This window comes from Protopterus annectens, chromosome 5.part0 (genome assembly GCF_019279795.1).
Source record: "Protopterus annectens isolate FY-2018-M chromosome 5.part0, PAN1.0, whole genome shotgun sequence".
In the NCBI taxonomy this organism is placed as follows: domain Eukaryota; kingdom Metazoa; phylum Chordata; order Ceratodontiformes; family Protopteridae; genus Protopterus; species Protopterus annectens.
In genome coordinates, this window is record NC_056735.1 from 648,804,697 (window position 1) to 648,827,520 (window position 22,824).

At 42.8% G+C, this 22,824-nt stretch overlaps 1 protein-coding gene across 3 annotated transcripts in view; it reads left to right on the forward strand.

Moving 5' to 3' along the window:
• Positions 1-22,824, forward strand: part of LOC122802731 (acetylserotonin O-methyltransferase-like) — a 332,448-nt gene that overhangs the window by 109,134 nt on the left and 200,490 nt on the right. The gene's annotated exons all lie outside the window — the stretch shown is intronic.

Here is a 22,824-nt window from a genome sequence, read left to right on the forward strand (position 1 = left end):
ATTATTTAACCCACTCAAGTGCAATATTAGTTAAATAACTTAGGCATTTCAATATGTAGTGTGTTTTGTATTATTTTTCAATAGGGTATTTAATTTAACACAGGTGAGGGTATTATATTCATATACAAGTGTTGGTAAATGTCTCTGCTCTTTCTTGTGTATATTGGCTGTATTTGTTAGTTATGTTTATTCCTCTACTTGTATGTGTTATTTCACTTTTCTTTGTAATGTCAAGAATTGAGCTGATGCATAAAATTTAATTTAGGCTACATGTAGTTCTAAATGGCAATAACATTTACTTTGACTTTTCAGAAGTGAAGACACATATGATGGAACAGTTTGTGGCACTATGATATGATTTGTTTGATGTCCATTGTCATGCATAGTTGACTAAGTTGAATCTAGCCATGCTGCAAATGCAAAAATCTAGCTCATTTAAGAAGGGGCGATGGGAGGAATAACTTGGCCAGGGACTGAAACTTGCAAAACTGCTCTTTGTAAAAGTCTTTTTTTATCTCAGTAATTTGTTGACACTTTTACCAGCTTCTTTCAGAGAATGTGTAGGACATCAGTGGGAACAACATTTGTTAAACTCATTGCAGACCAATGACACATGATCTGCAGACTCTCAGATTTAGCAGTTTTTTTCAGGTGTTCCATTCTAAGTCAGTGGAAATCTAGTCTGACAACAAATGGTAGGGTTAGTTTTTCTCAAAATCTGGCAATTATGGGATAGATTTAGCTTTCCAAAGGAATCAGGATGTCTGCCCCCATGAGGGCAGAGAAGGATAATAAATAAAATTAGGAATGAGTACTTATTTTGTTACTGGTAGCTTTGTGAGGTGCAGTAATTCAAAGCAAGATAAAAAAAAAAAATATATATATATATATATATATATATTATATATATATATATATATATATATATATATATATATATATATATATACTGAGCAGCCAAATGCTCCAGATTGTGCAGAAGACTGCATTTATGATTGATTTTGCCCACTGTTCTGCTGTTCTGCACTGAACAGTGGTGGCTCCTCTTTGCGAGTTTTGACTGGCTCTATACCGCAACTACAACCAATCAGTATTGCGGTATACAAGCCAATCAATTAACTTCAAAGGGAGCCAATCAAAAGGCATGAAATGCAGCCTGAGACAATCACGTACCACTACCAGTTTTCATAACACTGCAATACCTTCAAGTTGAGGAGGATTCACTGGAACAGTAATTCACCCTTGCCAGGGATATGATCAAGGTGCTGCTAAGGGGCTGGTGCCCACCTCCAGTAAAAATCTTTTATGTAGTATTTTGAAATGGTATGGGTTAGTTTCAGATCAGGCAGCAAAATGGTGTCATTCTGTTTTCCTCACCATCAACTGAGTGAAATGTTTCTGTCAGTCTGAAATTTGTACTCAATTGGTTGAAAGATGGTTGGGGTTAGGAAAGTAGAAAAAAAAACTCTGTGTTTGCATAATGACTTCCAACAGTCTCTGATTTTCCACATTCTTTCCAAACAGTTGACACAGAGCACTATCAGTGGCCAGTCAAAATTGTAGAGGAATGTAATTTCCTGTCCTATGGCAAAAACTGAAAAAATAACATGCATGTGCTAATACTTTACCATCAGCTACACACCTTAGCTTGGCATCGTCATTTGTCAGTTAGCATTTAAGCTATAAACATGCAAGGAGAAAGTATTACACATAAAATAATTTCTGCCTCAAATTATCACTGACAGAACACTATATAGTACAAACGTTACAAGTTTGTCATATGTCAGACAGCTCTTGATCTGAGTATAACCATGTCCATCTATAGAACTAGTACAGTAAAACAGAATCACATCACAGGCATAAAATGAAAAAATATGACTTGACAGACATGATGACAAATGCACATTACTATATTATCCACTGTATAACACCCCATACACTTAAAGATGTAGGCCAAGTTATGTAGGTATATTCACAGTCATATACATTTCAAGTCTTCAAGTTACACACTTGCAATGTCAGCTGTCCCATGGCATTACATTTTAATAAACAGAGCTCAGAAGTTCACATCTCATTTTGTGTTGAGTTTGACTCCAAATTATTTTTTTATGTCACATCAATCCATCTTTTAACACTGATACAAAATGTATATAAGGAGTCTGAATACTTCTAAGTAACATTAATAACCCCATGAATGCTTTAAACCATCCCTGAGCAAGCATATACCCAGAGTTGGAACAATGTCAACTGAAAATTATCTTAGATATTGACAGTCAAATGACAAAGATCACCAGTGGCTCTGGTAAATCAGGCTCACACCCATAAAAAAATGATCGTGCCTCCTCTGACTTTACTTTGGTGCTTGTGCTTAGGTGTTAACTGCAGTTAGTTTGCCACATTTATTAGTACTTGTCAGTAGCCTTATTGAATTGATGACAGTATTCTACTGAACTGCTGTTTTATTTGAGCTGTTTTTACTGTTATGATTGTGAGCTAATTTATCACATTTGCACTGCTTTAAAGCAATTAACTGATTAACTGCATTGCATTACTGTTTAACTGTATTTCATTGCTATGTTCTGCAATTCATTACTGTTTAGCTACATTTTACTGCATTTCATTACTGTTTAACTGTATTTTTCATACTGTGAGTTCTGTTTTTGACTGTAATTGGTTAATCTGTGCTTTTTTATGAGTTTTACTGTGTTCTTAACCCTTATATTGAGTAGCATAGTCTGGATACAGATTTGCTGCATCCAGAGCTGCAGCTGCACTGTTTTTAACCCTTTGTGAGGTATTCCAGCTACAAACCTTCCCTTAATAGCATTTGTGTGATCACCTAGTAGTACTACTCTTAGACCTTCCACTCTTTACCCTCTTAGCTCTGTCTGGCCTCTCTCTTTCAGTTTCTAACAAATATGGAAGGACAATTTTCTATGTTTTCTTTTACAAGTCAGGTTGATATGGGCATCCTGAGACAATGCAGCAACTGTCTCATGTACACGGGCAACCTTCTACTACTACCACCTAGGAACACAATTTATGAGAGATGCAGTTGCATTAAGAACCTAGAGTCAATGCTCTCTCCCTCATTATCCAGTATATCTAGCACTGAGAAGGCTGTGAAGACAAACACCACATCTCAAACACCACCCACACCTATACAACACACACCCACATATGCAGAGGTCCTCAAAAAAAAAAACATACCCAAACAAAAGAGACCTCCAAGGCAAAAACACACATGACCTCTTCTGCTCACCACTCCACACACCACATATAGTCCACACACCTGTGTCTCACAGCCACTAAGGCCTAAACATAAAAACAACATATTAGTCATAGGAAACTTCATTGTGAGACACACAGATGTGCCCCTCACCAAGCTGAATAAGGAGAAAGTCATGGTTAGTTGTCAGGTGCCAGAATCCACCATATCATCCATGCACTCAAGTCTCTCAACAACAGGTACTTTTATGACTCTATCATAGTCCATGTTGGCATGAATGACTTGAGATGTACCTCCATGGACTATATGAAAAGACATGAGCGAGCTTCCTGAACATGTGTCCCAGGCAGGTATGTTCCTAGCCTTAAGCAGCATTCTATTGTCACCCAGAATGATACCTCAAGACAAACAGAAAATTATTGACTTTAACAACTGGCTTAGTTTCTGGTGTCATTCCAAGGGAATCCAGTACCTGACAGCCTGGGAAGACATGACTGACAAATGACAATGCTTTGCCAGAGATGGCCTGCATCTGTCTCCCTTGGGCTTCAGGTTCCTGGCAAAAGCTTGCCTTCCCCATAGTGCCTTTTTTAGGCAATGTCATGAGGTCAAAACTACCTGCATGAAAATTTCATTAAAATGCAAATTAAAGGTTATGCTGCTAAATGCTAGGAGTCCACACATGAAACTGCACTCATTGCAAGCATTCCTAACCATGGAAGACAATGACATTTGTGCAGTCACAGACACCTGATTCAAAGCTGCAGAGAGCACCAGGTTACTCATTCTATCATACATTCAGACCCCAAACCATGGACAGCAAAGCAAAAGGAGGTGGAGTTGCAATATATATATATATATATATATATATATATATATATATATATATATATATATATATATATATATATAAAAGACATGCATGCCTCCAAGCTGGTCAAACAGTATGATGCACAGGAGACACTCCAGATACAGTTAACTATTGACAAGATGTCTATTCAAATCATAGCTGGCTACAGGCCCCCAACTTTGGCTCAGGATGCCCACTCCACCTATCTGGACCTCTTCAAATCTATCAAGATTCAACCCTTTACCCTGATCCTGGGTGACTAACTATCCAAACATATATTGGAAGAACTACTCAAGCCAAAACACAAATGCATAGAGAGTCCCTGATTTCATCAATGCAAAAGCCTTGGCCAGCTTGTCAACACCCCCACAAGAGGTGAAAATATCTTGGACTTGGTATTAACCAACACGAGTAACCACTGCAGCATCCCTACAGTGTCAACCTCCCTGGTAAGATCCGAACAAAAAGAGGTGACTTTCGAAGTCACCATCTCCCCTGAGCCCCCCCCCCCCCCCACCTAAGGTCAAACAAAAAACTTCTCCAAAGCTGATTACTACCTCCTTAGGGAAGGTATAAACAGCTGCACAGCCCCTGTCCCTCCACAGGAGCTGGCGCATTTGTCCAAACCTACACCAAAGTACTATATGAGCATTTATATAGCTGCATGGTATCAGGAACACTCAACCGGGCAAAATTCCCCTCCTCAAGGAAGAGTAAACCTATCTGGTGGACATCTGCAATAAACAAACTCTATAATGAAAGGAAAAAAAATGCTGTCCAGGATGAAGAAGGAGCAGGTGCTTAACTGGAAGCAATCTCTACTTAGTCTGAACAAGAAAATAAGAGCACTAGTGAAATCCTCCAAAGCAAATTTCGAGTCCAAATTGGCCACATCTACTAAAGACAATCATAAGGCCTTCTTCACATATGTCTGCAATCACAAAAGAAGCATTCAGATCTGCTCAGAACAGGTGGTCAAGAACACCACATACACAAATGCCGTAGATATAGCCAACCTGCTGACCGACAGGTTAATTGAAAATTTCACCCCCTGTCCCCCATCAGTAAAGCAAGACATCCCTAGCACCTGCCCCTTTCCTTTATCTCTAGGGAGCAAGTCATCACTGCCCTCTCAAAGGCAAAAAATACAGCCTTCATGGTACCCGATAACATCCCAGGCTGCATCCTACATGAACTCAGGCAGGACATTGCAGCACTATTAGGCACCCTATTCAACCAAAGCCTGAGTACTAGCTTCATCCCAGCCAAGTGGAGGAGAGCCACTGTCATCCTTTTGCACAAAAGTGGAACGACCACAGATCCAGGAAATTATAGACCCATCAGCCTAACTAGCCTGATCTGCAAAGCCATGGAGCGGATTATCATGGACCTCATTAACAAGGACTTTGGCAACCTGCAAACACTCGATCCCACACAGATTTCTTTGAGACAGTCACCAAAAGCCATGGACAAGGGGAAGATGGTATAACTGCCTACCTTGACCTGGCCAAAGCCTTTGATACTATTCCCCACTCAGGTATAATAGAAAACTTTCTCAGTTAGAAACCAATTTGTATACATATATATATATATATATATATATATATATATATATATATATATATGTTTACTATCAAAATTTCGAACCGCACTCTGTCGACTGTACTATCGTCGAACACGGAAGTTTGAAAATGGGAATGTCTAAGTCAAAAAAACAATCTAGGAATGGGTTTTAACATGGGTCGAGGTAGGTGTTCAGTATTATTCCGAACTACAAACATTTCACCTACCTCGACCCATGTTAAAACCATTCCTAGATGTTTTTTTGACTTCAACATTCCTGTGGCTCATTGATAGTACCCACCTAGTCAAAATGAGGGAATACCAGCTCAAGCAGTAGACCTGTAATGACTAGTGTACCCCAGGGATCAGTCTTGGGGCCTCTGTTGTTTGGGATATACTTTTCTGAGGTGCAGGCCAAAACCAGTGGGCTAAGGGTGACCAAGTTTGCAGATGACTGCAAGCTGGACACTGTCATCAATTCCCCTAGTGATGTGGACATCCTCCAAGATGGTCTCACCCAAGCAAATTACTGGTGCCAGAAACATGCCCTCAAACCTGAATGTCAAAAAATGCATCACCATTCCCTTTGGGGAGAGTGACATCCCCACAAATAGGTTCATATGTTGGTACTAGGCTGTTGGCCCTAGGGCCTATACAAGCCTAACCATAAAAGTTACCTGTCTATTTCTTCTCACAGTATTTACTTCCCTGGACCCCTTTCTAGCAGGGCAACCAACGTGATCCCCAGGATGAATTTCCTATCTGCCATCAAATCATCAAGGTTCCTTTTGAAGAGGGCCAAAGAGGTGCTCTGCTTGACATGTATGGGCAGTCTATTCTAGAGTCTAGGGAGTCTCTGAGTCAGGAACCTCTCCCTCCAACATGTTTTGTTCATTGTGATGACAAGGTTTAGATCCCTGGAGTGTGTGTCTCTGAGAGATTTGGATTTTTTTTAAGTGTAGCATGCCCAAGAGCTCTGGGTTTGACATGGTCTTGTATGTTAAGCAGAGAGTGCATCTGAGAAGATGATATGCAACAGAGTATAGGTGGAGTTTTTTTAGATGGTCAGCATAGGGCATCTGCTTTAGGCCTGTGATTCTTTTAATGAGGTATTTCTGCAGCCTTTCCAGTTGTTGCAGATATATTGAGAAGTAAATGTCAAATGGGGTGTTGTATTCCATAATGGGTCTAATGAGGGATGAGTACAGTGGGACAACGACTTCCTTTTTTCTGGAAGTATAGCCCTTAGTGATGAGGTGTGCAACATAGAAGGATTTCCTGACTGTTGTGGTGATGTGGTTATCGAAGGTGAGACCACTGTCCACCTGTGTCCCTAAATCTCTTATCACACTTTCAGTGTTTACTACACTGCCACCAATGTGGTAATTCATGGGTACATGTTTTTTCCCAAAGGGGATAACTATACATTTCTTGGCATCGAGCTTGTGCCCATGGCTCTGGCACCAAGCATGTGTTTCTGTAAGGCCCTTTTGTAAAATATCCAAATCATTTGAGGATTCAATAATGGCACCCAGTTTTCAGTCATCTGCGAACTTTGTTAGCCAGAGTCCCTTAATGTTGGCCTGTAATTCAGAGAAGTAGTTGCCAAACAAGAGTGGTCCCAGGACTGAACCCTCAGGTACTCCACTTTTCACTTGTCTGGAGGTGGATTTGGAGTTGGCTACTTTTACAGTGTGGGTTCTGTCAGTAAGCCAGTTGGCAACCTATCGAGTGATGTAGGGACTAATGCCCAGTTTACTAAGTTTTTCTATGATTCCAGAGTGGGGGATGGTGTCAAAGGCCATGGTGAGGTCCAGATAGGCTGTGTGGACCACCTTATCCTTGTCCACAGCTCTGGAGACTGATTCAAAGAAGTCAATCAGATTCAGGAGACAAGATCAGCCCTTCACGAACCCAAACTGAATGGGATCCAGTGTTTGAAGGTTGCCAATGTCTTTGTTTATAAATTCCATGATAATATGTTCCATGGCCTTGCAGACCAGGCTCATCAGACTGATGGGGTGGTAGTTCCCAGGATCCAAGGTGGATCCCCCCTTGTGGAGTGGGATAACTGTAGCTGTGCACCACTCAGTGGGCAAAACCACTGTTAAGAAGCAAAAATCCAATATGAAAAACAGGAGACAGTTGAAATAAAAAACCTTTATCAAAGACAAAGCTTTCGGGTAAAAACACACCCTTCTTCAATGTTTAACATAAGGTTCATTACAAAATTGAGCTTTGTCTTTGATAAAGGTTTTTTATTTCAACTGTCTCCTGTTTTTCATACATGATGTGAACATTGACATCATATATATATGTAGATATATATGTGTGTGTGTTTGTGTGTGTGTGTGTGTGTGTGTGTGTGTGTGTGTATATATATATATATATATATATATATATATATATATATGTGTGTGTGTGTGTGTGTGTGTGTGTATATAAGAAGACTATGGATATGTATTTTTGCCTTATGTTAAATGACTGTTGTGCATGATACGTTTGTAAAAGCAATTCCTACCTTAGATGGTGTAGAGGTACGTTGTTGTGATTATAGTGCACAGAGTCCTGGGTTCAAGACTTGATAGTGATGACTTTTTTCATTAATGTTAAAAGACCATAATGCATGACATGTTTGTAAAAGGATTGTAAATTCTAACAGCTCAGATGTAGTGGTATATTGCTGTGATTGTAGTGCATCACATCCTGGGCTCAAGACTTGACATGGCTGACTATTTTGTTGCTGGGCAGAAGAAGAGCTATGGAGACAGAGTGATTAAAGCACTTTTAAGCAGTTGTGAGTGGGTTTGCACAGTTTTGGATGAAGCTAAGTGATGCTAGCAGATGGTTAAGTCCCAAGTCCTTTTAGCTTCACTTCATGGCACTTATTTCTGGGGAAAGCAAGGAGAAAAACATTAGGAAATCCAGCTAGGGATGTGCAGGATGGGTGTAAAAAAGGACCATAGCTCTAAATTTCTACTGCAGCAACAGCTATGACTGATGTCAAACATTTGGAATTTACAGCCTCACACCCCACAAGGGGCAATGATGTTTTTGTGGGACAGCTGCCCTTTTATTTATTAAGGTGAGAGTGGGATGTTGGGGAATGGCTGTAGGTATGCTTGGGGAGGTAGGTTGGGTAGGACAGGTTTCATTCACAGACAGCCAAGACACACATGACTGCAGACAGGGGTGGTATATGACAAATGAGGGGGTAAATACCTTGGACAGGGAGGGTGCTTGGGAATCAGAGGTCCATGAGTCGTCAAATGGATTCACTGGGAATGAGGGCCCCACCCATGGGCAGTTAACACTGCACCTTCATGGCCCCAAAGGTGTCTGTGCTGGGGACTGGACAACAAAGGCAGCATGCCCCTCCAGGTGCACCAGGTGGCCTTCCATCTGGCCACACAGTACACTGTCTGTAAAATACACTCCCTCCCCATGTCTAGCAGAGTACATGTATATCCATCTTGAAGAAGAAGCTGGACAACTGCATGGGAAATGGAAAAGACACCCCTGGGATCCCTTTTGTTACCCAGCTGGACAGGGGAAACAGGTGCTGGCTTTGAAGGGACATGGGCAAAAGTCTGGGCTAAGCTTATGAGGGCATCCAGGCCAATAGCCTGGTATCATCTTATGAAGCTATGCACATAGTACTTTACATGTTTCCTGTATGTATTGCAGACTGTCCTGCAATGTAGTCTGAAATGAATCCCTGTGAGTCTGAACTGTGTAGGTACTGCAGTGATAGAGTATTCTCTTGTTGCTTTATTATTTATTATCACATATCATTAAACCTTTTCATTGTGTCTGGTCTGTAAAGCAGTAAGTCAGATCTTACAGTACATGCATATGCGCTTGGTGACATTGTATAGCTCACTCCAATAGCCTTGGTCTTGGTCACAATTACCATTCTGCTAATAGGCCCATCACACAGTAGGAGTTGTCACCCTTTGTTGAGGGCCTTACAGTAGCTGTTAAAGAGAAGGATTGTGGCAGTCAGAACTATGGTAAGGTCTGGCCTGAAGGGCCCATAGGTGGCAGTGATGTGCCTGAATTTACCAGCCGTGTGTGTGTGTTTGTGTGTGTGTATCAGCAAACATAATATGGCAGAGTATTAATTTACATATGTTGTCTTTCCCTCACAGGTGAACATGGGGGTTGGTGTCTCTCCCCTTCACAACCTGATGTCAGTGTCTTAGCACACTCTCAAGATGATGGTGGTCATAGTGAGGTGCAGGTGGTGTTGTCAGGGCCTGGTTCTGTACCATTGGTTGGTATCCCACTTTCATCCACAATGTCCCTCACACACAGTCAGTATGCCCACACATATCCAGTCCCCATCAGCCACAAATAATGGAAAGTTGGAGTGTGGTGGCATGGAACAGGCTAGTGTGATGACTATGGCAAGTGTAAGTGCAGACACTAACCATAGCCGGAGAGCAGGCGAAGTCACACACAGGCAGATGGACAGGGGTGCTTGATGGAGGACTCCTGCCCATTAAGCCACAGCAGACGTCACCAGATGCATGTTATGGTCCATCATGGAGGCACAGGTGCATACTGAATGCAACACCAGACGGATGCTCAGGGTCATGAATGCAGCATCTCCTGCCATACGTGACAATCTCCACAGCATTTGTGATGCCATATGTCATTTTGATGATGTGGATAGATGGTGGGGTGAGACATTGTCATTACTCGACTGTGCAATGTCTGTACTTGAGCATGTGGTGGGAGTAGGTCATTGGCCAGGTGGACGTAGGTCAGCAACATGATCAGCTTTGAGCCCATGTGGCCATGCACATTCACAGTCGCGTAGTGGCCATACTACCAGCACTACCAAAAGGAGGGTGCTGTCCACACCACACAGTAGGCCATAGGCATATGGTCCTAGCCAGCCCCATCAGGGACATAGATACAGCAGACAGCAGTCATCACTGCGGAGTAGTACTGCACCTGTTCTTGGTCCTGGTCATGCCAGTGAGACTCATGGTAGAACCAGTTCCAGCATCCCTGCAGTGTACCATACATCCTGCCATGTATGGACCACAGCTGTCCTACATAGCCCTGTGTCAGGCATCCACATGGCTTGAATGTGTGCAGATAAACACTCACACATCTCTGTCATGGGCTTGTCACCATCAGACAGATCCTCTGCACAGCACAGTAGAACACCATCCCTCCAGACATACACACACACACACACACACACACACACACACACACACACACACACACACACACACACACACACTTGATGTCAACCATATGGCCCAGCTTAGGCCTCTATCAATCCCACACCACACCCTGTGCATGTGATGATACTTGTGTCACAACCCTGTTATCCATACCAATGATGCAGGGACATGCTCATATGGGTCTGATGCACAGGTTGAATTTAGTATAGTGTATTAATGTAATGCTGTGTAAGGTGCTGTCTAGTGGCAGTAGTTATGGGTACACACCGAGGTGTATATACCTTGTTAGCCATGATGCACTATTGCTGTTAGTACTGCTGACTGACTGTAATGTCACATACTGTATTCTGTTTGTGTTTCAGGTGTCTATGTGACTGGCAGGCTGTGGGCCTGCTGACAGTAGCAATGATAAGTATGGCTGAGTGGAAACACAGTGACCTTTTCATAGCCAAGGTACAGCTGTATATGTACATATTTACCAGGTGTGTTTACATGCAACAGTGTGTGAGGGACAGTTTATGCAGACAGTTTGACCTTGCATACATACCCTTGACACAGCCAGCTAGCCTTCATACATGTCACCTGGGTATTCAGTAGGACTTCAGGCTCACACATACAGAGGAGGTTACTTGAGTGCTACCACTAGGCCCCTCACAAGCTTAGCCATTACTTTAACTGCAACAGATTCACCTATCAACAGCTGTTGCCTCTGCCATTTCTGTCCTATCCGCTTAACCTTGATGCAGTTGATGAGGGTATGCCTGGTACTGTGTATGACAGGTTTGAGGTATGTATTCCTGACACAGGTCAGCCTGTGTTAGTCTAACCTGTCAATCACCAGCATGTGTGTCTGCTAACTCATATGCATGTCTGGCCTGTCGTGCTGGCACTATACACAGAGTTATACTCCTGTACATGGGACAGCTGTTGAAGGACTGAGCACAGCCCCTACCTGCACAATCTTACAAACAGTAGCACTAGATACATAACACAAATAGCACAGAGGTAATGTAGTGTTGCAGTGTCTGCCACTACTATTCAAGTGGGTTACAATTGCAGGGATTGTTAGGATTGCCAATGGTGGGTTCAGACAGACAGACAGACAGACACACACACACACACACACACACACACACACACACACACACACACACACACACACACACACACACACACACACACACACACACACACACTGCTGCATGAGGACATCCATTGAAACACACATGTACAAGGAGTTGATACTTCTCAGAGTAGATGACCTACCCATCTATTTATGTACAATGCACAGTGATATGACCATTGCATGAACCACAGTGGCTTGGTGTTAGAAACTGTGTAACTGTGCATGTATGCTTGTAGAGTGGATGGCATCTGTATGGGCTGAAACTAGGTTGGCAATGGGAGAGTTCACAGGGTGGAAGAGGCACACAAAACGATATAGCCATCACATATACACAGTAAAGACAGCCACAGGGGCTGTGCATACAGAAACACATATACACCTGCCAATAGACATATTAGTAACCCTACATATCCACTTGTATTTACTATAGTGCTACATACACATGACATGCTCCACATAGATTATAGCACACAACCTCTTAAAACAAGTAATCTTGCAAATACCTTCATGGATGGTGGGATAACCCACCAGAACTAGTGATTGGTCTCATCTACTCCTCCTACAAACCTGCACAAGGGATATAGCGACAGACTTTGTAGCAGCATGATGTGTCAGTCAGGTACGATGTCTGTTGCTGGCATGTGTGTCACTATGGTAACTGTGACATATTTGGCAATGATATCACAGAAATGCTCATTATTAGGGGACACAGACCATGTATAGGTTGCAAACATGTGGATATTCCATGTACATCTGTACAGATGACTGGTATAGTGTTACATGGGGCATGTGAGGCAGATGCCATTAATCGGCTCTTTAAAGTAATGTCATGGGTAGGAGTCAACAGGCCTTAAAATGGTATAACCTACACACACAACAGTCACAGGGGATATGCTTCACACACACACTACTATAGTTGTCGGTATTGAGATTAGAACCCCTACCTATCTAATTATTTGTACTAGAGTATTATGCAGTTATCACACATGCCACAGAGCTTAAAGAGCTGATAAGTGTATGCAGGTACATCTACAGTAAATGACACCAGCAGGCCTTGTAAAGTAGGGCAATGGGAAGTGTACTGGGTGGTACATGCCTCAGAATGGTAAAACCCACACACCCAGAGGATGTGATTCTCAACCAAACATACACATACACACACACACACACACACACACACACACACACACACACACACACACACACACACACACACACACACACACACACACACATACACAGGATACGATTCTCACACAAACACACATTATCACAGTTGCCAGTATTGAGTTTAGAACCCCTACCTATCTAGTTATGTGTACTTCAGTGTTACGCCGTTATCACACATGCCACAGAGGTTATAGGACTTAACAGTGTCCCAAGGTACATCTAAGGTGAATTACATCAAGAGCCCTTGTAAAGTATGGCAATGGGAAATGTACTGGGTAGGAAGGGCATCAAAACACACACAGACACACACACACACACACACACACACACACACACACACACACACACACACACACACACACACGCAGGTGATGTGATATTATAACCCCCACCTCAGTACTGTATAACAATGGACCTCACCTTCATGCTGGCACATGCGACTGGTTATGACCGGTATGCCATTCAGGGTGTCCCTGTGTATGGCTCACTCTCTGTGTGTGTCTCCCTGTGTCTCTCTCTATCACTGTCTGTCTCTCTCTTCCCCATGTCAATGTGTGTGTGTGTGTGTGTGTGTGTGTGTGTGTGTGTGTGTGTGTGTGTGTGTGTGTGTGTGTGTGTGCTTGACATATTGTTATATGTCACCCATATATATGTCTGTGTATCACATGCAACTTATGCAGATATATCACATATGGGCCACCTACAGCTAACTGAGGGTAATCCTGTCTGATGGGTGTGTTTAGAGACAGTTAGGGTGTACATAGCTGTCTGTATGCAAATACATATATGTACAATACTGTTACATAGTCCAATGTCAGTTCTGACATGGGCTGTGATTCTCTCCGACATGGGCTGTGATTCTCTAAGTGTAGGAACATGCTCAGTATGACCTTCTATAGTAAGAGCGGGACTCCATTCCAGAGATAGTTGTATTCTGGTCTGGGGTTTTGTGTGCTACAGACATACCTCTCAGAAGTAAACAGGATGTTTCTAGAGGTACAGGGTTTGTTTTAGCAGACATTTACTGACATATCAGATGTCTGACACTGGAATGTATTATGTCCTTACTAGTGACAGACATCCTCAGATCATCACAGTGCTTTACCAGAGAAATACAAGATGTATGATGCACATATTAATATTATGAGCCCAGCTATAACCACCATGCCCCAGGATTCCCACTCCTCTTTTCTGGAAAATATTAGGGTTCAACCAAACACCCTAATAATGGACAATTTCAACTACCCCACCATTAACTGGGTAAACTACTCGTATACCAACTCCTTCACACACTGCTTTCTGGAATTCATAAACTCCAATGCTCTGGATCAACTTATCCACACCCCCACCAGGGGTAACAATATCCTAGACCTAGTCATTACCAACATGAGTGACCAGTGTTCCATACCTGAAGTCAACTCCTCATTGGTCCGATCCGACCATAAGCTAATCACCCTTGATATCTACATCCCGCCCTCACCCCCTGTTAAGTAAACCACAGTAAAAAATTTCTCCAAAGCCAACTTGCTTCTTAAGACAGAAGTGGTGAAGTTCATGACACCCATGCAGATGGACAATACAGTTACAACTGCTGAATCCTACACAAATGCACTCTATAAGCACTTACACGAGTGCATGGATCGTGCTATCCCAAACAGAACCAAGACGCTATTCTCCAAAAAAAGGAAGCCAATCTGGTGGTCCCATGCCATAAAAAAACTGTACAACAGAAGGAAGAAATTTTTGCAAAAGAGAGTAAAATCCCATGAGTGGAGGAGCTCCCTGGTCAGTCTCAGTAAGAAGCTGAGATCCCTTATAAGATCCTCCAAAGCTAGCTACGAAAACAAAATCACCACTGATTCTAAAGACAACAACAAAGCATTTTATAGCTATGTCAAGAATCTCAATGGCAACACCCAGATCTGCTCTGAGTTACAGCACAACGGCACGAAAATTACAGAACCAACTGATATTGCCAACATCCTGGCAGATAGGTTCATTGCTAACTTTACCCAATCTCACCCACTAAAGGGCCCATATCTATACAGGAAGAATGCAGAGTCTCTGTAATCACAACTACGCAGATAAAAGCTGCTCTCTCTAAAGCCAAAAACACAGCATCCATGGGACTGGACAACATCCAAGGCTGCATTTTACATGATCTTCAGAACGAAGTGGCTCCCCACCTAAGCATCATGTTCAATCATAGCCTCACATCAGGCTTTGTCCCCACTGAATGGTGTACAGCAACAGTTATCCCACTCCACAAAGGGGGAGCCACCACTGATCCCAGGAACTATCGTCGCCCTATTAGCCTGATGAGCCTGGTCTGAAAGGCCATGGAACATATCATCATGGAACTCATAAACAAAGACATTGGTAACCTCCAAACTCTGGATCCAACCAATTTCGGGTTTGTGAAAGGCAAATCATGCCTCCTGAACTGATTGACTTCTTTGAGGCAGTCACCAAAGCCGGAGATGCGGGTAAGGTGGTTCACACAGCCTATCTTGATCTTGCCACGGTTTTTGACACCATCCCCCATTCTGGAATTATAGTTAAACTCACTAAACTATGTATAAATCCCTATGTTGCAAGATGGGTTACCAACTGGCTCACTGACAGAACCAACACTGTAAAAGTTACACAGTCCAAATCTGACCTTAAACCAGTGAAAAGTGGAGTACCACAGGGTTCAGTCCTGGGACCTCTCCTGTTTGGTATCTACTTCTCTGAATTACAGGCTAACACAGAAGGCCTCTGGCTAAGGAAGTTCACAGATGGCTGCAAGCTAAAAGCCATAGTCAAGTCCCCAAATGATGTGGAAATCCTACAGAAGGGCCTCACTGAGACAGATGCCTGGTGTCAGAGCCATGGCCTCAAGCTCAATGCCAAAAAGTTCATTGTCATCCCCTTTCATAAAAAACTCTGTACCCATGAACTACTACATAGACAGCAGTCTAATTAACACTGAATGTGTGATAAGAGACCTTGGGACCCAGGTGGACAGTAGTCTGCCCTTTGATAGTCACATCACTACAGTAGTCAGGATGTCCTTCTACGTGGCACACCTCATCATAAAAGGGTTCTCATCCAGGAAAAAAAGAGGTCATTGTTCCCCTCTACTTGACACTCATTAGACCCATTATAGAGTGCAATGCCCCTTTTGGAATATACCTCACAAGACATCTGCAGCAGCTGGAAAGGTCACAGAAGTACCTCACAAAGAGGATTACTGGCCTCAAACAGATGCCCTACACTGACCGTCACAAAAAACTCCAGCTTTACTCCATAGCATATCACCTACTCTGAGGTGATCTCTGCCTAACATTTAAAGCTATGTCAAACCCAGAGCTGTTGGACATGCTATGCCTAAAGAAATCCCAGTCTCTCCGAGCTACATGCTCTAGTGGCCTAAACCTTGTCACCACAATCAACAGGACATGCTGGAGGGATAGATTCCTGTCCCAGAGACTTCCCATACTCTGGAACAGGCTACCCATCTATGTCAAGAAAAGTTCTTCATTAGCACTCTTCAAGAAAAATCTTGATGAGTAGATGGGAAATAGGAAATAGACCCCGGGGATCACTTCTGTGTCTCTGCCCAACAGTGTCACAGGAAACTAATTTCCTTTGGTGGCGTAAGCCAGGGAATCTTGTTGGCTAGGCTTACATAGGCCCTCGGGCCGATAGCCTAGTACCTACCTATGAACCTATGAGCCACAGACATTCTTATCCAAAAAGGCCATTTGAGAGGTGTGGCTACAGCCAGTTAACTAATGAAGTTGTGTAAAGAGTCAAGCAACTTGGTGATATACTGGCTGGGGATCTCCTGCTTGTGTGGTATTCTTCTTACCTGAAAAGTCATATCCTGGCATGGCCATACCTCTCAACTGTACAGTTTTTGGCAGATTGTCCAGGTGTTTGTCTAGAAGTTTTTTCCAGTCTACATGCACTTTTTTTGTATGGCAAGTTAGTTGCACATAATTAAAGACTGACATTACAAAATAGTGACAGACATTAGTGTTTCAGACTTCATAACCTTCAGACAATTCCTGCTAATGCAAAAGCTGTTATTCTACCAACTTTCTCAGTTTGTAAAAGCAATATTTACAGCACATGCCTGTCATTGGGCCTTTGTCCCACTTTTATTTATGCCCTTGTCCAGATGTCTTGCAGTCAGAGGTTGGGAGATATGGGTGTGGGTACAGAGTGCATTCTAATTTGCAGAAATATACATTATATGTGTAGTATATCCCACATAGCACTGTGTGACTTCCAGTTATGTCAGTGGCAGAGCAGTGCAGAGTACTGTGGTGAACCACTGACAGACAGTTGTGTATAGGTGGATAGGTTGGTATAACATTAGTAGGGTATTGGTCCTGAAGCCTTATAAACCATGCAGATGGGAGTGTAGCCCATGTTAAGATATGTTAGCATACAGAACTCCTGTCCAGCAAGGACACAGGTGGGAATCACAGGACTGTATTTTGTGTTTCCCATGCACTTATACAGGGAGCACATCACTAGGGGTATTAAGGTACTTCTCTTGATGTGGACAGGGAGTGTATTCCACACATGTGGGAGTGTGTGGGACACATATCTGTCACACCAACAAGCTGTACTAATATCACAGACAAGGTTGATGCTGCGCCTATAGGTTGATCGAGTGGGCCTTGACTTCCAGATGTGCAACAGTCCCATCAAGGCAAGGTCTGGTTTGCTTTGTATGCTCTCAAACCTCTTGAATCAGAGGCAAGTGGGATATATGCAAATGACCGTTATGAACATCAAGTGTTTCAGCTAATTAGCAATTCTGAATGCCCATGACTTGTTTCGTCATTTTAATGGACAATTTCAGGCCAATAAAGCCAAACCCCACTAGCTGTGGCTATGCATATTTCAGCCTTTTATGACCTCATCAGCACAGCTCAAGCAGTTATGACCTCATCAGTTTTCATTTAGTTTTTACTGATTGTTTTTTCTGTATGACCTTCTCACTCATTGTTTTAGATTGTTTTGTATGCCAGACAGGGGTCACCTCAACAGAATCTGTATGGAACAGGGTAGAGGGACAGTGCTTTTAGCCTATCTGTGTTTGGCAGGTGTTTGGGGTTTGGGGTAAGGCCTTAGTTTTGCAAGACCCTGGTGTGTGGAGTCTGCATGGTCTGTGGTGTGTATGTTTGTGGAATTTTCATGTATTTTTGCCTCTGAGGTATCCTTTGTTTGGGTTTTTGTTTTGTTATGGACCTCCAGTGACATGAGTGTGTTTTGTGTATTTGCAGGTGATGTTTACTGACTCCATACACTGCATGGCACCCATGTTACTGCACAATTAGTTATGGTGTGCACATTCTCCATTTGTCTGGCCAGTTGTTCCCTGTCCCCTTATGTGTGTCTCTTTGTCCTTCTGTAGTCCAATCACAGGCTTTGCCCACAGTGGCTGCTGTTATGTATTTGTAATTTTGATGTGAGCAGGGTAAATGCGGTAACATCACACACAAGGTTGTGGACTTCACACCTCTGAGTGTACCTATTTAACAGGTCGTCTATCATTGCACTTCTACATTTGCTGTGGTCCTCAGATGGTTTGTGTTGTTATATGTTATTATGAGGCTACGTGTTGGCCTGTTACAGACTGACATCTGGACAGGCCCATATATGACAGTCAGACAAAGCCACACACATGAGGACAGGGTGTTAATACTGTTCTGCCACACAGAGACAGTTGGGAGACCAGTCTGGTATTTGCTTGCTTTCTGTTATGGCTATGACATTTGCTTCCCCACTGTCTGCCATTGATGTTTTGACAAGACCATTTCTTGTTTTACAAATAGTTGGCAGGCAAATGCAATGTTAGGGCAAGCAGTACAGATATACAAGGCATAATTGTGCTCCTTCTGTGACAACCTGTCATTCCAGTGGTATGGATGTTGGCCAGTGACATGTTGTCAGTCCTGACACAATAAGTTATCAGCCTTTTATGACCTGGCAGTACACTGGCCTTCGGGGTACCTGCTGTCCTACTAGGCGCCATACCTCCCGACTATTTAGAGCCAGACATCTGGATAAAGCCATAAATAATTTGGGGACAAAGGTCTGCATATAGGGACCATTGTTAACTATTGGCCTTACAAACCTGGAAAGGTGATGCAATAACAGGTTTTGCATTAGCATGCATTTTCCTAAAGGGTATGAAGTCTGAAACTATAATATGTCATTATTTTCTGACTTTAGTCTTTTGTGATTTGCCAGTGATTTGCCAGACAACCGCAATTTCATTTTATTTATTTTATTTTTATTTATTTATTTTGTTTTTGTTAACTGGGAGGGTCTGACTAGACACAGGTCCATTTTCAGTGGAGGCCCTGGGAGAAAAGCTCAATGTTACAATATTAGGTTAATACAATTCTAAGCAATTAATGAAATTTAAAGTTGTACAGGGAACATTTACATGACAAGTGATACATCTAACAGAATGAACAATTATTACAAAACTGTTTTTTTTTTCCTTCACATTCACAAAAACATTAATAATTTTACATTCACAATACATTTATGCATTTGTATAACTGAGAAGTAAATAAATGCCCATACTGGTAAAATTAAAGTATAGGTATAAGTAAGATGAGAGTAAGAGGAGTTATGTTAGGTTTTATACTATTTTCAGATACACATTATAGCCATTATCAGGTATGGGTTGTAGTAAAGAACAGTACAAGTATGTGTTCTACTAATGGAGTGATGATATGTTTGAATGAATATGCAATAATGATTCATGATGAAGAAATCATGAATATGATGCAAACCTCTGAACATTCTGCAAAATGTCTGTACAGTTGAGGGGTATGCTAGGCACTGGGGTCTATATTTCATACCACACTCAGAAGAGCAAACGACAGATAATCGACTCAATGTAAGCAAAAGCTTACAATGTAGAAACTTCAGAACAGTGATTATTTTCCAATGGATAACAATTGCTGTTCCGAAAAAAGAAAAAAAAAAAAAACAATAGTAAAACATTACTTAATGTGGGGGGCTTCACCCCACACACATCTGAAGTAGGGGGCTGTGCCCCCCAACCCACCCTACTTAAATATACCAACTCCGAGATCACACTACAGTGCTGAAAAGGCAAAGTAGCAAAAGCAGCCAAACAAATTCTTTTCCAGAGAAAGAATTCACTGAACAGCTACTTCGCTATTTTACCTTTTTGCTCTTTACTGTTTGACAAAGATGCACCTGACAACCTGCTTCTGTGACAGCGTAATAGGGAACCAGGTACTGTGTAGGTTACTCTGAACTGTGTACAGCCCATATGTGTGGCCCCTGTCCTTTCCAGCTTTTCTGCAGTAACAGATACTGACATCTGGACAGTGTGTACAACTCCCACCATAGCTGTATTTGACATGCAGAATAGTTGGCACTGCAGTTCTTGGAACATGGACACTGTCAACCACAGTACTGTACCTAGGCCACTAAAACACAACAGCCAGTAGTATGTGGAGACCACATAATGATAGTATTGACCACACATATACATAACTCATTGAGTCCTGCATATTGTGGGCATGCAACAAGTTATCAAGTTGATTGGGCAGCCCTGGGAATGTGTGCTCTGCTGCTTATACCCTACAAACATTACTATTACTGCATTTCTATGGGGACATGGTGTGTGTATGTGTGTGTGTGTGTGTGTGTGTGTGTGTGTGTGTGTGTGTGTGTGTGTGTGTGTGTGTGTGTGTGTGTGAGTGTGTGTGTGTAGGGTGCACACCTGTCAGCTGTCCACATTTGCATGGACTGTGCTGATGTTCCCCTTACTTTTTGGTTCCATTTAGCATTGTATTGTGCCTGTCTTGGAGACTACAGGCATTTCACTAAAGACCACAGGTTAAATTGTAATGGCAGATATTTGGGTTTCAGACTTCGTACCCTTCAGAGCCTTACTGCAACTGCAAGACCTGCTGTGATATCACTGTGCATGTCTGTATGGGCATATTTCATCATTGTCCCCATTTGTGGGCCTTTGCCAGATATTTATTTATGGTTTTCTACAGCTGACTTGCTCAGTGAGGCTGCAGGGTGAATTTGGGACCCCCACGCTGACATTCATGCATATGACCTATGACCCCCCAGTTTGTTAGCCCCCCACATATACTACAGTGAGATTTGTCACCTAGGGGACTACTGCATTCTCTGGCAAAGCCAGTATTGGGCAGACATTTCCTGTTGTCCCACACAGTTGTCAGTTGTCTGCTGCTATCCAGGTAGACCACCCCATTCCCTTGCATGCATGCAGCAATACCATAGCTATGCTACCACAGCATATTACCCCATTCATTTATTGTTAAGAAGACTGACTTACCTTGTGCCTGCAGCAGTTGTGAGGATGGTGCTTGAGGGCTGGCTCTGTCAGATGCACTCAGTACATAGCCTATACATGGTAAGAAAAGGGTAGTGCGATGTGTGTGGCATCCATTTTACTGTGTGTGTGAGTCAGAGAGAGGTGTCAGTCCCTAGGTCCCTACAGTGTCAGTGTGTGTACTATGCTCTGCCTCTTTGCCAAGGCCTGGGAATTCTGGGCACGCCTCCATCTGCCTACAGGAGCAGGCTCAGGAGGCTCCTCCACCAAGTCTCCCTGTGCCTGTGGGGGCCTTGGCAATGGTGAGGGGCTGTATGGCCCTTCCCTGTGATGTTCCTGCCATAGCTGTTTCCGCAGGATCATATTGTGTAGCATGGCACATACAATGAACATGTGTGTACATTTGACTGGAGAATACTGCAGGGCTCCACCAGATATGTCAAGGCAGTGGAACCTTGACTTGAGCATCCCAAAAACACACTCTATAATGTTCCTTGTTTGTGTGTGCCTCATTATAGTGTTCTTCAGTGTGTATGTGTGAGAGTGTGTGTGTGTGTGTGTGTGTGTGTGTGTGTGTGTGTGTGTGTGTGTGTGTGTGTGTGTGTGTGTGTGTGCATTTTTGATGGGTGTCATCATCCATGGCTCCAGTGTATAGCCAGCACCCCCCACCAGATGGTCATATGGGGTGCCCCCACTAGGCAAATACCTGGTACAGCTGTGAGGCATGACAGATGTGGGAGTCATGATAACTACCAGGGCTGCCAGCACACACCTTCATGATAATGCAGTGGACATTGCACACAACCTGGCAATTGATGGAGTGATAGCCCTTGCGGTTGGCATAGACTTTACCATCTTCACTGTTTGGTGCGTTGATGTGGATGTGAATGCAGTCTATGGCACCTAGTACCTCTAGGTAGTCTGCAACATGGTGGAAGAGATGCATATTGCTGGTTCTGTCCTCACGGGTGCTTGGGAAATATATGTGCTCACCAGCATGTGTTCGCATGACATCCAGGAACTGGAGGAGTACCCTGGATGCAGATGCTTGTGAGCCCCCCATGATGTCCCCATTAGGTCTTTAGAAGGTACCTGTAGTTTCAAAGGCTGCTTATAAGTATACTATGTCTATATCCCATTCCCATAAATAAAAGTGGATAACTCTCAAGTTGCAAGCCCAAATGAGAAAAATCACTAGCAAAGTTATGTGGACAGTCCTTCCAGACCTTCTGCCAAGCTTGATAACTGAAGACTGTCTCATAAGTTTGAATTTGTTTAACACACACACACACACACACACACACACACACACACACACAC